The sequence below is a fragment of the Trachymyrmex cornetzi genome, unplaced genomic scaffold (genome assembly GCF_001594075.2).
Source record: "Trachymyrmex cornetzi isolate Tcor2-1 unplaced genomic scaffold, Tcor1.1 scaffold257, whole genome shotgun sequence".
Classification (NCBI taxonomy): Eukaryota; Metazoa; Arthropoda; class Insecta; order Hymenoptera; family Formicidae; genus Trachymyrmex; species Trachymyrmex cornetzi.
This window is the reverse complement of record NW_017297238.1, coordinates 601353-615554: the sequence shown is the minus strand read 5'-3', so window position 1 is coordinate 615554 and position 14202 is coordinate 601353.

Here is a 14202-nt window from a genome sequence, read left to right as displayed (position 1 = left end):
TATTTCTATTTCTATTTTCATTTATACTTATTTATTTTATACTTGTTATATTTTTCTATTATATTATATTTTTTATATTCGTTATTTTTTAGTTTATCACTGTTTAAAATCGCCTTTTTAAAAATATTATTGAAAGTCTTTAGTAAATATTACTTGGAATATTTCCTCTGATTCAATGTCCATTTTTTTACTATTTTCGTATGCCTTTTTCATCATGATTAATAATTGTTCTTGAAAATAAATATCTCTCTTAGTAACTGTAAATAGTTCATTTTTAGTAATAAATAAGTAATAAATAAGTCAAGCTTATTATATTTATAAACAGTTCATAGCTTCTTACTATTTAATCCATTTGGAATTCCTGAAAATATTCCAATTCCAATATCTTTACTTTTTTCAATTTCGCTCAAAGATTCTGAATTTGTTGAATCCGATGAATAATCCAGATTTTCACTTACATTCTGTTTTTTATGTTTGTTTATAGATAGAGTTAATTGTTCAGAGTTAGTTGTAAATGGTAATGAAGAAGAACACTGAGAAATTGCTGATGTCATATTTGCATTATTTGAAGGAGTTAAAGAAGAAATTGAACAGTTTCTGTCTAATAAAGTCGAGGGATTTGACGGAAAATATGTTGATGTTGAAGAGCTTTGAGAAATTGTTGATGATATATTTTTATTATAATTATTTGAAGGACTTAGAGAAGGAAAAGAATGGTTTTCATGTAATAAAGCCGAAGGATTTGAAGAAAAGTGTGTTGATGAGCATTGAGGAATTGTTGATAATATATTTTCATTATCATTGGAAAAACTTGATGATGATGGTGTAATTTTGGTGTAATAAGTATCAGGTATACCGGGTGTAAACCAAATGTGTGACTCATTTGCAATTTTTTCTTCCATTTGTTTTTTCGTGGACTTTCTTATATTTTCAGTTATTTTTCTTGATTCTTTTCCTTTATTGCAGTCATTTATTACATCAGCAGAAAAAATCTTTGTAGACGGATCATGGATGGCACCATTAGTTGATATGATTAATTTATGCAATTCATTTTCATTTTCTGTAATAATAAAAATTAATAATGGTGAATAATATTTTCCGAAATACGGATAATCCCAGGTAGCACACAATATTTATGATATTTATTACCTTTCATTTTTTGAAATGTTATTTAAATATTTTATATAATATCTTTTTATGGTGAATATAAATAAATATTTCTAATAAGTATTTTTTACTTAAATAATGTCTTATTAAGTATTTTTTTTCATAGCATTTATTACAACGTTTACAATAAATATTTTATAGTATTTATAATAAATAATGTTTATAATCGGTGCAATCTAAGACTACAAAAATATTTACAAATATTTTGTAAATATTTTATAAAATAGTTTGTACATTTTTAGTAAATAAATGGTTATATAAATATTATTTTTAGTATTAACATAATAATAACTTACCGTTTATAGCAAGAATTTTCGCCATAGCCTTTGTTTCTTGCTGGGTTTTATAATCTTTCCATGTTAATTTTACTATTTCGCCTACATGTCTGTTTTTTTTGGGTATAACTGATAATTTCACTACATCTTTTTCCTCACTTTGTAGCCACCAAATTAAAGCAAATTTTTTTAACGGAGCCATAATTCTTATATATATTTATTTTGTTATTTTTAAGTAATTATATAATAGTGTTATAAATGACATATTTGAAACATATGAAACGTGAAAAATAAATGAATATGCAATTCTGAAGTTGTTACAACTATTTTATATGCACGTATGCACTTATGCAGTCCAATGTGACAATATATTGAAATATATATTCGATTAAATATTTAATATATAAATAATATGTCGTACAAATCCCTTCAAGAAGTTTGCAAAAAACAGCAACGTGTTCGATTAAAAGCTTTTTTGGAAAATAGAAATGCGGATATGTTATCCTTTCATAACAAACAGATTATGTCAAATATCTTAAAGTAATTTTTACTTGATAACCTATAATATCGATATCTTAAGGAAGTTCGACAATCATATATATATTGTGTCCATAACATTCTATTTTTATTCAACAACACATTTTCATAGTTTATTTGCTTTATTTGTTCTTATTTGTATTGTTATAGACTAAAATTTAAAAACAATAACAATAACCTAATTTTTTATATATGTATATATATATATACATACATATATATATATATATTTATATATAATAACTGCAGCTACAATTTTAGAAATTATGAACCAATCGATGAAGATATTGATTCAACTTCCGAAGAAAGTGATTATTCAAACATTTCTAATAGAACGTATAGTATCGAAGATAGAAATAATGATGACCAAAATAATGATCAAGATTACAATCATAATGATGATCAAGAGAATGATCAAAATGATGATCAAGAGAATGATCAAAATGATGATCAAGAAGATAATCAAAATAATCAAGAAGATAATCAAAATAATGAGCAATATGATGATCAACAGGATGACGAAAATGAAATTAATGAACCATTATATTATGGTGCTGAAATAACTGTCGGTGATAGTATGATGTTAATTTTATCTCTTCTTTTACATCATAATCTTACAATGTCATGTATTGCTGATATTATCACAGTTTTAGAATTTCATTGCATATCTCAAAATTTAAAAAGAAATAGTTTATACAAATTTAGAAAATTTTTCCGCATAAATAAAACTAATATGACTAAACATTATTATTGTACGATTTGTAATCGAGAAGTAAAATCAATGCAAGATATTTGTCCATTGTGTCGTCAAAAAAAGAACACTTATTTCATTGAACTATCCTGTAAAGATCAATTAAGAGAAATGTATGCAAGACCTTCATTTTATGACAAATTGCAAAGTCGATTTCAAAGACCGTTACAATTACCTGGAAGAATAACAGACATTTATGATGGACAACTCTATCAAGAATGGGTGAACACCGGTTTTCTTCGAAATCCTAATAATATTTCTTTCACGTGGTATACTGACGGCATACCAGTTTTTAAATCATCAAAAATAAGCATTTGGCCATTATATCTTAGTATTAACGAATTATCTTTTGAAGACAGAAAGAAAAGAGAAAATACTTTACTTCTTGGTTACTGGTACAATGATAAAAAACCTCAAATGAATACATTCTTGTATAAATTTATGAAGGCTTTAAAGGAAATTGCTGAAGGTATTGAAATCAAATTACCTAACAACAATTATATTATTGTAAAAGGTGTATTATTAATGGGAACTTGTGATCTTCCTGCAAAATGTGAATGTTTAAATTTCGTTCAATTTAACGGTGATTATGGTTGTCATTCATGTTTATGTAAAGGTGAAAATATTGAAATTGCTCCACGTAGTCATGTACATATTTTTCCATTTAAAAATGAATTAATTTTAAGAACGTCTCAACAATCCATTGAATTTGCCACTAGGGCATCAAACAAACCCTTTATGGGAGTGAAAGGACATACAGTTTTGTCAAAAATAATGCCAGATTTTATTACTGGAATGGCTATTGATCGCATGCATTGCGTTGATGGCGGTGTAGTTAAAAAAATTTTGACATTGCTTTTCGATCAAAAATATTCACATACTGCTTTTTCTTTGTATCCAGTTATTGATATCGTCAATAGACGATTAATAAGTATAAAACCTCCGAAATTTATTCATCGTATGCCACGTACAATTGCAGATTTAATACATTGGAAGGCATCAGAATTAAAATGTTTCTTTTTTTATTACTCTATTCCTATTTTTGAAGGAATAATGCGTGCAGATTATTTTGAGCATTATTTACGGTTAGTTATAGCTATAACTATTTTAAGTTTTGATGAAGTTACAGATTTTATGATACGTATATCTCAAGATTTATTACGTCGATTTGTTCGTGAATTTCAAGATATGTACGGAATTCAATTTTGTTCTATAAACGTTCATTTATTATTACATTTGGGAGACTGTGTAAAAAAGTTAGGACCCTTATGGGCTTATACATGCTATGAATATGAAAATCTAAATGGTCAATTATTAAAATTAATAAACGGTACTCGTTACATTGACACACAATTGGCTGCTTCTCAAGATCAATTTATTAAAATGGCCAAAATAATAGAATCATTACAAAATGATAATATTCGAACTTTTTGTTTAAAGAAAAAAAAGCAAGTCAAAATTATACAAGAAATATATCCACATTGCTACAGTGTTGGTATTTATAAATTACAACCACTTACAGACATTATTACAAAAGCTTTAAACAATAGTGAAATTCCGTACGATAATATTTTAATATATCAATATTTTAGAGTTTTGTATAATGACAAACTTTATGTATCTAAGATGTATAATCGAAGTTTGCAAACAGAATCATCTATTGTACAATATTTTCAGAATAATGAAGAAAGGTTAGGTACTATTTATTGTTTTATTAAACTTTCAAATTGTAATCAATCTACTTGTAATTGTTGTCGTCAACATTACGCGATTATTTGTGAAATTATGAAGCACGATGTATTTACCGCTACAGGTTATCAATTTGAGTATTCCACTGAACGATTTTTTTATAAATGTTCTGTAACAAATAATTTCTACGCTGTTCCTGTTAATTATCTTATAACACCCTGTATTTATATGAATTTTGATAATTTAACATATGTTGCTTTACCTATCAATAAACACGAATTCGAATAAAATTATTCGTCTCTTCTCTTATAATTTTAATGTTAATTTTAATATTATAAGTATATATACTGCATGTTTTAAATTTCATTATTTTTTCTATATTTAGTTTATTAGTTTCATGTTTGTATATTTTAACAGTAGTTTATATTTTAAATATTCATACATATTTAAGTAAATTAATAATTTTAATTTTAACACTCTAATTTTAACTCTAATCTTTAACTTTATTTTAACTCTGATCAAGAATGTATAATCCTTAAATAAATTAATTTAAAATGCCATGAAACTCCTATATTAATTTGTAGAATTAAAATTAAATCTGTAGAATTAATGGTTTAAAACAGAAGTTAATAAGTATAATATCATTAAAGTAAGCTTTTCGTTACCTGTAGATCATCTAAGTATCAAAGTAGCATCAAAATATGAGAAGCATTTGTAGCTTCAAAGTAATATTGAAATAAAATCTATAGATTTAAAGGTTTAAAAAAGGAGTTATTAAGTGTAACATCATCAAAGTAGGTTTTGTAGCATTTGTAGGTTTTGTAGGTTTTGAAGCATTTGTAGCTCCAAAGTAATATTGAAATAAAATCTATAGATTTAAAGGTTTAAAAAAGGAGTTATTAAGTGTAATATCATCAAAGTAGGTTTTATCTAGTTTATAGAACATTTAAATAGGTGCAAACTATCCTTAAGAATGTCAAAGTAGTATCAAAATTTCGACTCGGGACTCCTCTATTATCATTATAGTTATAAAAGTCCTCTATTATCATTATAGTTATAAAAGTTACAATGTCATTATCAAATTGTTAGTATAAAAAGTCACGGTAAAAGTAACAGCATAGTAACACTCTTCCATTTCCTACATTAACTGATCCATGTTATATGTAACAAAATCGAACTCTCACGTATCGCTAAAGTGCATAGTTATCGACCAAAATAATCCAATACCTCAAAGTATATATATGTATACAGTAAATGCATTTCCTTTTTTTGGACAATTCGTTGTATACATGCTCGTAATAGTCGTAATTTGTTCGATTATTCATATACATATACATATACATATATGGATATAATTCTTTATAGGGAGGGTTAGTAAAAATATTTAATCTTTATTGATAAAGATATCTAATCTTTAGGTGAATTAGATATTGAATAAATATGATTATAGTTACAATTTATTGTGATTAGCACCATTTATGTTTCTGCAGACAAGCATTTACTTTCTCAGTTGTATCTTTTAAGTAATTGCATATAAATATAAATGGTAAGTCAACATCAAATTAACTAGATCACTTTGTCGCCGCACTCGCAAAGTACATGTGTACACAAAACCGAGTTAATTTTAACGTCGACTTTTGCGCAATACGTAATATACACTAGGTAGAAAAAGGATAGCGAATCTAGGAATCTGAGATAATGCAGTCGGTAATTCTACCCAGTTCTTAAAGCCTGAAAGCTAGGAACGGTACTAAGTGTTGTGTATGTTGCAAAGTAACATGCGCACACAAGGTAAATTGTTCTCCTCTCGAGTTTAGTACATGTTAGATAAACTTGGTGCTTAATAAGCGATTTCCCTGGTCGAATACTGTACGGTAATATGTGCGAGTGCACATATTGTAGTAAATAACACGTCGAAACCTGCAAAATGCCGTCGAGTAAGTGGTATTCACAATTTTCATTAAGCGCTCGCTGCTGGAGTAACGTCTTTCTAGCTATCTTTCGTTGTAAATACATCTACTGCGTGTTGCATATCCCGGAGTCCGCAAAATCATAAACTTGTACATACGTTCCCGTCGCACACGGCGATTAATACTAGCTGGAACGTCGCCAGCACTCTATCGCGAGCATTGATTTATTGGTCGTTAAAGTCTCTCGTATCTGTCATTTGTCACTGTTACACAGCGGGAATATCATTCCCTTCGGACATTATCTTTACGTTATTCAATCTAACGCTTTAGGATAGTAGTTACGGATATCACGAATTTATTTCACGGTGCATTATTTAATTTGATGTTGACCTAACATTATTTATGAAGATACGCAATTACTTAAATTGTAAAAGATATAACTGAGAAAATAAATGCATGTCTGCTGAAAAATAAATTGTTCTAATCAAAACAAATTGTAACTATAATCATATTTATTTCATTATAAAAATATTTATTCAATATCTAATTCACCTGAAGAAAATTAAATATCTTAACCCCCCAATAAAGAATCATATGCATATATGAATAACCGAACAAATTACGAGCGTGTATAATAAACAATGAATTCTCCACAGAAAGAAGAAATACATTCACTGTATACATATATACATCGAGAAATATTAGATTTTTATTACTATACACTTTATTGATATGTGAGAGTTCAATTTTGTTATAATATATTTGGATCAATTAATGCAGGGAATAGAAGATTGCTATGCCGTTATTTTTACCGTTACTTTTTATACTAATAATTTGATAATGACATTGCAATTTTTTATGATTGTAATGATAATTAACTAAATGCTGAGGTTGCGCTAAAGTTAGAAAAGTCACTTTGAAAGTAACTTATCACCATTACGTATTATATTTATTAAAAAAAGAGTAATAAGTATCTTGTAACGCATTGATGAGTTACTTTTTCCGTTACAAACGAAAAAATTATAGTTACAAACAAAAGTTGCTTTTTTCAGTAATAAGTATGATTTTTAAATTATCCTGTACCAATAGTAAAATAGCAATGTCAAGGACGTAATCGATCATTATTACGCCACTCGAGTTACCTGTCTATTATTACATCCAATTAATCACAAATAATATTTTTCAAGATCGTCTTTTAAATATAAACTCGCTAGACATTTAATAGATTTTAGATCGCAATAATAAGATCAATTTTAAAATGATAAAAAGAACATCTTCCTATTCTTTTATTTTAAAAACTTATACTTCAAATACAAGTACTTAAATCTTTCGTTACCGAGAACAATACAGGTAAAAAAATACATTTTAAAAAACTTTTTAAAAAACATTTTTCTAAAGTAACACAAAAGAATTTTTGCTGTCACATATAAAAAATAGATACAAATCTGAAAATAATTATATTGAACTACAATTATATAAGATGTTCAAATATGATAATAATTATACTGTAAAAAGTTTTAACATTCTAGAAACCAACTTGAACGTCCAATTAAAATTATTTAGATGATCCAATATCATTATTTTCAGATCTGCATATAAATTTTTAGATATTTTAGCAAATTCGTTCTTTTCGTATGTGATGAAATTAAATTAATCAGTGAATCTTGTTATTTCCATAACAAAAATTAATAAATCAGGAACTTGTTATTAAATAATAATATGAATCGAAATTTCAAAATAAAACTGAATTTACGTCGTGCAAATTGTGAGGCAGTAGCCGACGAGTAGCGATTCAGCTTGACCGCGGAGACGGTGCAGTAGGGCAATTTCAACAACCGACGAAGGATTGCAAGGCTTGGAATCGGTTTGCATAATTCTCAGATGGGAGGATACTAGCTTGGGAGGACCCCGAAGGTATGCGCTTTCTTGAACGCGCACGAGAGTCTTTGTATACCTCGCCGTATGATGACGAGACATACTTAAGACGACGTGGCTAATAAAACTAGAAAGGTCAGATAAGAGTTCAAGTGGGTCTCGTACACTTCGAAACGAGCAAGTCTCGGATCTAGAGCTATCCTGATGAGATTTGTTGTTGATGAAAAAAAGGTCTTCCTCTTATCAAGACCTTGATTCCGATCGATTGAGTGCCTGGAAGTTTTCGGCAACACTGAAAATTTGCTGTTGCGTTTCATTGTTGGTTTTGATCCGATTCTGACTCATAATTTCACTCATCTACTGAGCTTGCCATGTATTTCGCAACCCATGTCTTCTGAATAAGTCAAATTTACGAGATGGGGAAGAAATAGGGGGGAGGGAGAGAGAGAGAGAGAGAGAGAGAGAGAGATGAATTGGTTGCATTTAAAGGTTAGTTGATTGACGACTACTTCCTCTCTCTTAATAAACTTTCTCCTTCAGGATTTCATTCCCGCTACGCACTATTATTAATTATTGGAAATTTCTGGAATTTAAAACAGACGATATTAACATCTCAATTTCTTAATTCTTTTCTAAAGACTTCTTATACTTCTTTTACGCTTTAACTTCTATGAAATTTTGATAATCTCGTAATCACGTAGAATGCCACAAATAAAATTTTCGTGAATTTTTAATATTCTCATATGCAATGCACGTCATCTTTTGCTATAAATCTCCGTCCTATTTCTTATCGATCATGTCTTAGTGTGTTTAATACAATTAAATCTATCTCCTGTTCTACATGTCTTCCTTTTGCTCCGTTTTTCGCCATCATGAAAACTTTTCAAGGTCTCCGACGATCAGCACGAAGGGTGAAGTCGCATCGATTTGTCGGAGAGCGTAATATATTATATGTCGATGATGTCATAATATGACTGCGAAGATATAGTTATGATCGTGGGCACATTACGATGTGCTTATTAGGGATCGTTCCTCTATCGCGTCTGTACCCGGATCAATCCTACGAGCGCGCGAACGAATTGAGAGGAGTTGTCGTTGGCATGCGAAGCGTCTCGTTTCTTTGATATGCCATGCCCTTCTTTTCTTTCCGTTATAGATGACGAGCGGAGAAAGGAATTTATACCGGGAGACTCTGTCATCGCATAGATTCATCTACCATGAGGATCCTGTGACCACGATTGAAAAACATTTTAATTTAAACATTTTTCCTTTGCGATATTTGCTATTAATTTTTTGCTTCTCGTTTCCATGTTGTTTTTAAATGTTTACTAATGTGTCGCTCTTTATTTATATTTTCTTTATTCATCATGATTTTAATTGTAAAAATGGCAGCAAAATAAAAGAACTTTGATATATATATTGATTAACCGTTACATGGTGAACTTCTTCCATCATGTATTGAACAGAAGTATACATATATAAGAGCAATTACGAAAATGAAGTGAAAAGTAAATGCTTGCGGAGCATATATCTAGTAAAATATTTATAACCTTATGGTTAATAGCTGAAAACAATTAAACTATAATAAAAAATTGAAATAGGTTACAAATAGAAATACTTTGAAGACGGTTCTTACTGAGAATACCATATAATTAGTTTCATTGATATGTAAATGTAACAAGAAAAGCGTCTTTTATGTCTCACTCGGATTTTAATCAAATTTGGCACAAACGTTTATCACCAAAAATGAAAATATGTAAAACATTTCGTCGAAAGTCCTATGAATTATGAAGATATAGGACGCGGAAATTTTGTGTAAAAATAATGAAAATAACATAAACGCACAAAACATGACTATTTGCGTAGCATTTTATTGAAAAATGACAACAATTAAATACAAATATAAAGACTATTGAATGATTGAAACAAAATACATATGTGCAATAAGCACAGCGGAAAAAACTAATATTAGGGAAAGATGGGATAAGATAGACCTCTAAGCTGGAAAATGGCTATATTATTTTTATTAATGACAAAAATGAAATTTAATGGAAAGAAACTTTAAAATTACATAATAGAGAATGGCTCAAGAAATTCAAATAGAAGAAATTAAAAGAAGAATAGCTACAAGCTGAAACAAACCAATTTTAATGTACATATATGTATTGTATAATAACGTTGACATTAAACATAAAAATAAAACAAAATATATGTCTATCTCTCTAAAACTAACGTTTCGATCACTTTCGGGTCTTTATCAAAGCGCAAATCTGTGATCTACCTGTTGACTACATTTAATGGATATCAAGGCCTAAACAGCGAAGGTCTATATTAAATTTGTTTTTTCGGTGTTTTACTTTTATGATTACTTACTTATGTGAGTCTATTTTAGTCAACGGATATTTATATACAATTTAGTTTAAAACTTTGATAATGACCCTAAGGTGGTCGAAACGTTAGTTTTAGAGGTAGACATATATTTTTATTTTGTTTTATTTTTATGTTTAATGTCAACGTTATTATATATGTACATACATTAAAATTTGTTTGTTTTAACTCGTAGCTATTCTTCTTTTAATTTCTTCTATTTAAACTTTAAAATGTTCATTACAAGATCATAATGATATGGGTATATATCTATTTATGAAATTATTATATATGTATACTGATACAAATGCTTTCTTTACATATGAGCAATGAAGCTCGTGGTTATGAACAAAATTAAAAGTAATGAATGATTTAACTGAAAATTAAGTTACAGTAGTTATTTAAATGTAATAAACGTATACATTAAATTTCATAAATTTTCAAGACAAATACATGAAATTTCACGTACATGTACACAAACATACTTTTCAGTTATAAATACATTAAATTTAATGTAATGTCATGAAATTAAGTTTAACTTGTGTAACTTGAAAGTATATTAAATTTCATGAAATTTTTAACAATGTAGTATATATAGTATAAATGTGATACATATGTATTAAACGTACTCTAACAGCACATTGAGAGACTAAGAATAATCTGAGATTATCGCAAAAGTATAATAATTTTGATAATCTCAGAACAATCTCAAACGTATTGTGATTGACATGATACATCCTACGAATGATCTAAATTCTAATATCCGTGGTACCACCTCCTATAAAATTTCTCCGCGAATGTCTAGTTTCAGGGCAGTCTCCGGAAATAGATTAGGTTAGGTTATTAATGTGCCATCTTTTTATTAATTGATTTTTATTGCAATTTTTATTATAGGTAAAGCACGTATCAAGGTGATCACAGATATAAGCAATGATTCAATCGTCTAGCAAACAATTTTTCATACATAATTATATAAAATTATATAAAATTGTATATAAAATACATATGTCTATATATAGTATAATATTTTATCTCAGGCGGTGCTTTCCGAACGAACTCCCGTACTGTATACTTTATAGGGTGCGGTCCACTTGACGCTACAAATGCTTCGAAGCTTCAAAAAATGCTTTATAGCATCAAGTGGACTATAGCTAGAGTGTACAACATTACGGATCTTCGGTGACAAGGTGATTTCCGGATATAAACCTGCACTACCCTAGACAGAGTTATGTCTAGGAATCATCCTGTTGCCATGGATCCATAAAATGTTGCACACTTTGTATATTAAGCCAGGATTCGTTCGGGAAGTAACGAAATCATGTATATTTGTGATCACCTTGATGAGTGCTTTTCAACGATATATTACTTGCTGAAATCATCGACTAGCAGTTGGTGGGTCTTTCTTGTTACACAATTTTTCAATATAACTGCACGATAAATTCAAACGCTGCATTAATCGCTCGTTTATATAAAATCATTTTCAATGATTTTGCTAATAGGAATTCACGTTGTGTGAGAAAACTTGATAGAAAGGCTGCGTATCGTTATTCACTGAAAATAGTATATACGTAACTGGTTTTGTGGTACGTATATCTTTCGATGCAACAGGCGGGAAGAGACCGGAACAGGAATTGCGTATACGTGCGAAAGAAAACGGAATGATACTGTATGAGATATTGTTGCGTTAAGGGGGTCGCCTCATGTAAACCGTTAAAAAGGTTATTTTTAGGAATTTTTTTTTAAGGTTTTTTAAAGTTTATGCAATGGATCGTTTAAAAAATTTTTGGTGTTTTATTACATATATTAAAGAGTACAACAAACATTTTTTTATTTCAATATAGTTCATTTTGTAACTTTTCTAAATAAATGTTGACGCAACCTCGTCGCCGGAATCGTAAATCGGTAGGAAATCTAACGCCTTTTGTGTTTGTCTAAAACAAAAAAATAAAATGGTTTCTTATTTTGTATGACAGTATAATTTGTCGATGATCCTAAAAAATAAGTTAAAAGTTGAAAATTAACAAAATGGCGGCACTTTAAAGACATACATGCGATTTTGATCCCAAAAATTTCAATTTATTTATGCAATAACAATTGTTTTAATTAGTTATTTTACTAAATTTATAGGTTCATCGACAAATTATGACATTAAACAATATGTGTACACAGGGACAACTCGATCGATCGAATAATTTTTTAGTTATCTTTCCCGCCAGTTTCAAACAACTAGTTTCGAGAAAAACGCGTTTAAAGTTTTTAGTATCTGCGTAGTAGTTAGTATCTGTGCATCATAAATGGACTGTAGCTTCCTAACTTATTCGAATTTCGTTCTGTAACTTTGGGAATATATTTTCTACATTTACTACTATCGATTAAAGCAAAAAAAATTTTTTCAATTTTTTGAACCGGTTACATGAGGCGACCCCCTTAATCTCAGTTCGTTAGAGATGATCACATAATTAGTATAGAATGATATGCAGAATATCATGTGCTATTAGGGCATATGACTGGGTTATAACATAAATAGACAATATAAGTAACACATCTATCAATTGAAAAAAAATTATATAGCACGTAAAACAGAAGATTCATATTCCAAAGATCCAAGGTTTGAATGCCACTAAAGGTCACTAGGAAGTCTCAATAAAAAAAATTTAATTTTACCATGCATTATCCTTGCGTATCCAGCGAACCGTCGAATTCGTCTGAGCTATTACGTTAAACACGGCGCTCTTCAACGAAAAAAATTTGGAATTACAGATATAAAATATTTAGACAATATAGTTACAGACGTGTCGTTTGCATATGGAGTTACACTGCAAAAAGGGTGATTAGAGCTTTCATGCGTTATACATTAATATGAAGCATGGAAGCAGGTCGATCCATCCTGCATAACTTCCGTTTGCGCGTAAACTATTTATACGTATTCGTTTTTTAATATACATATATGGCTAAATCGTGCGACAACCACGCCGTCATTACAAAATATTAAATGATGATTGATGCCATGCTTCTTCAAAATAAACATTCAACATACATTCAACAGTAGTCTGATAATTGTTTAATTAGATTTAGACAGACGTTCGATAGATGTTCCACATTCGATATAATAACATAAATCTCGATATAATAACATAATAACGTAAATCTCGATATAATAATAAAATAACGTAAATCTCGATATAATAACATAATAACGTAAATCTCGATATAATAATATAATAACGTAAATCTCGATATAATAACATAATAGTCAAAATATGAATGTAATATTTAGAATAAGAAAAATAAGAAATGTTTCTGCTAGAGTAAAAGTATCCAGCGTGTGTATACTTATATACAATTGAGCTATTGGGATCTTAAGTCGTGACGTCACACGTCCAATATGACCGCCTCAATAAGGATAAGGGGCCGCGCACAATAAAAGGAACAGGAAACAGAGAACAGAAAATATGAATTTCAACCTATCAGAAATCATGTATTGTGGAATTTTTTCATTATTGTTTCCTAACTTAGTTAACAAATTCGTTGCAGTTAAACAGAGATGTAAACCATACGTGAATTTGAGAAAGTCTCAAATTTTGTCCCAAATCGTAAAAAAATATATAATAATAATTAGGTAATTTGCGGG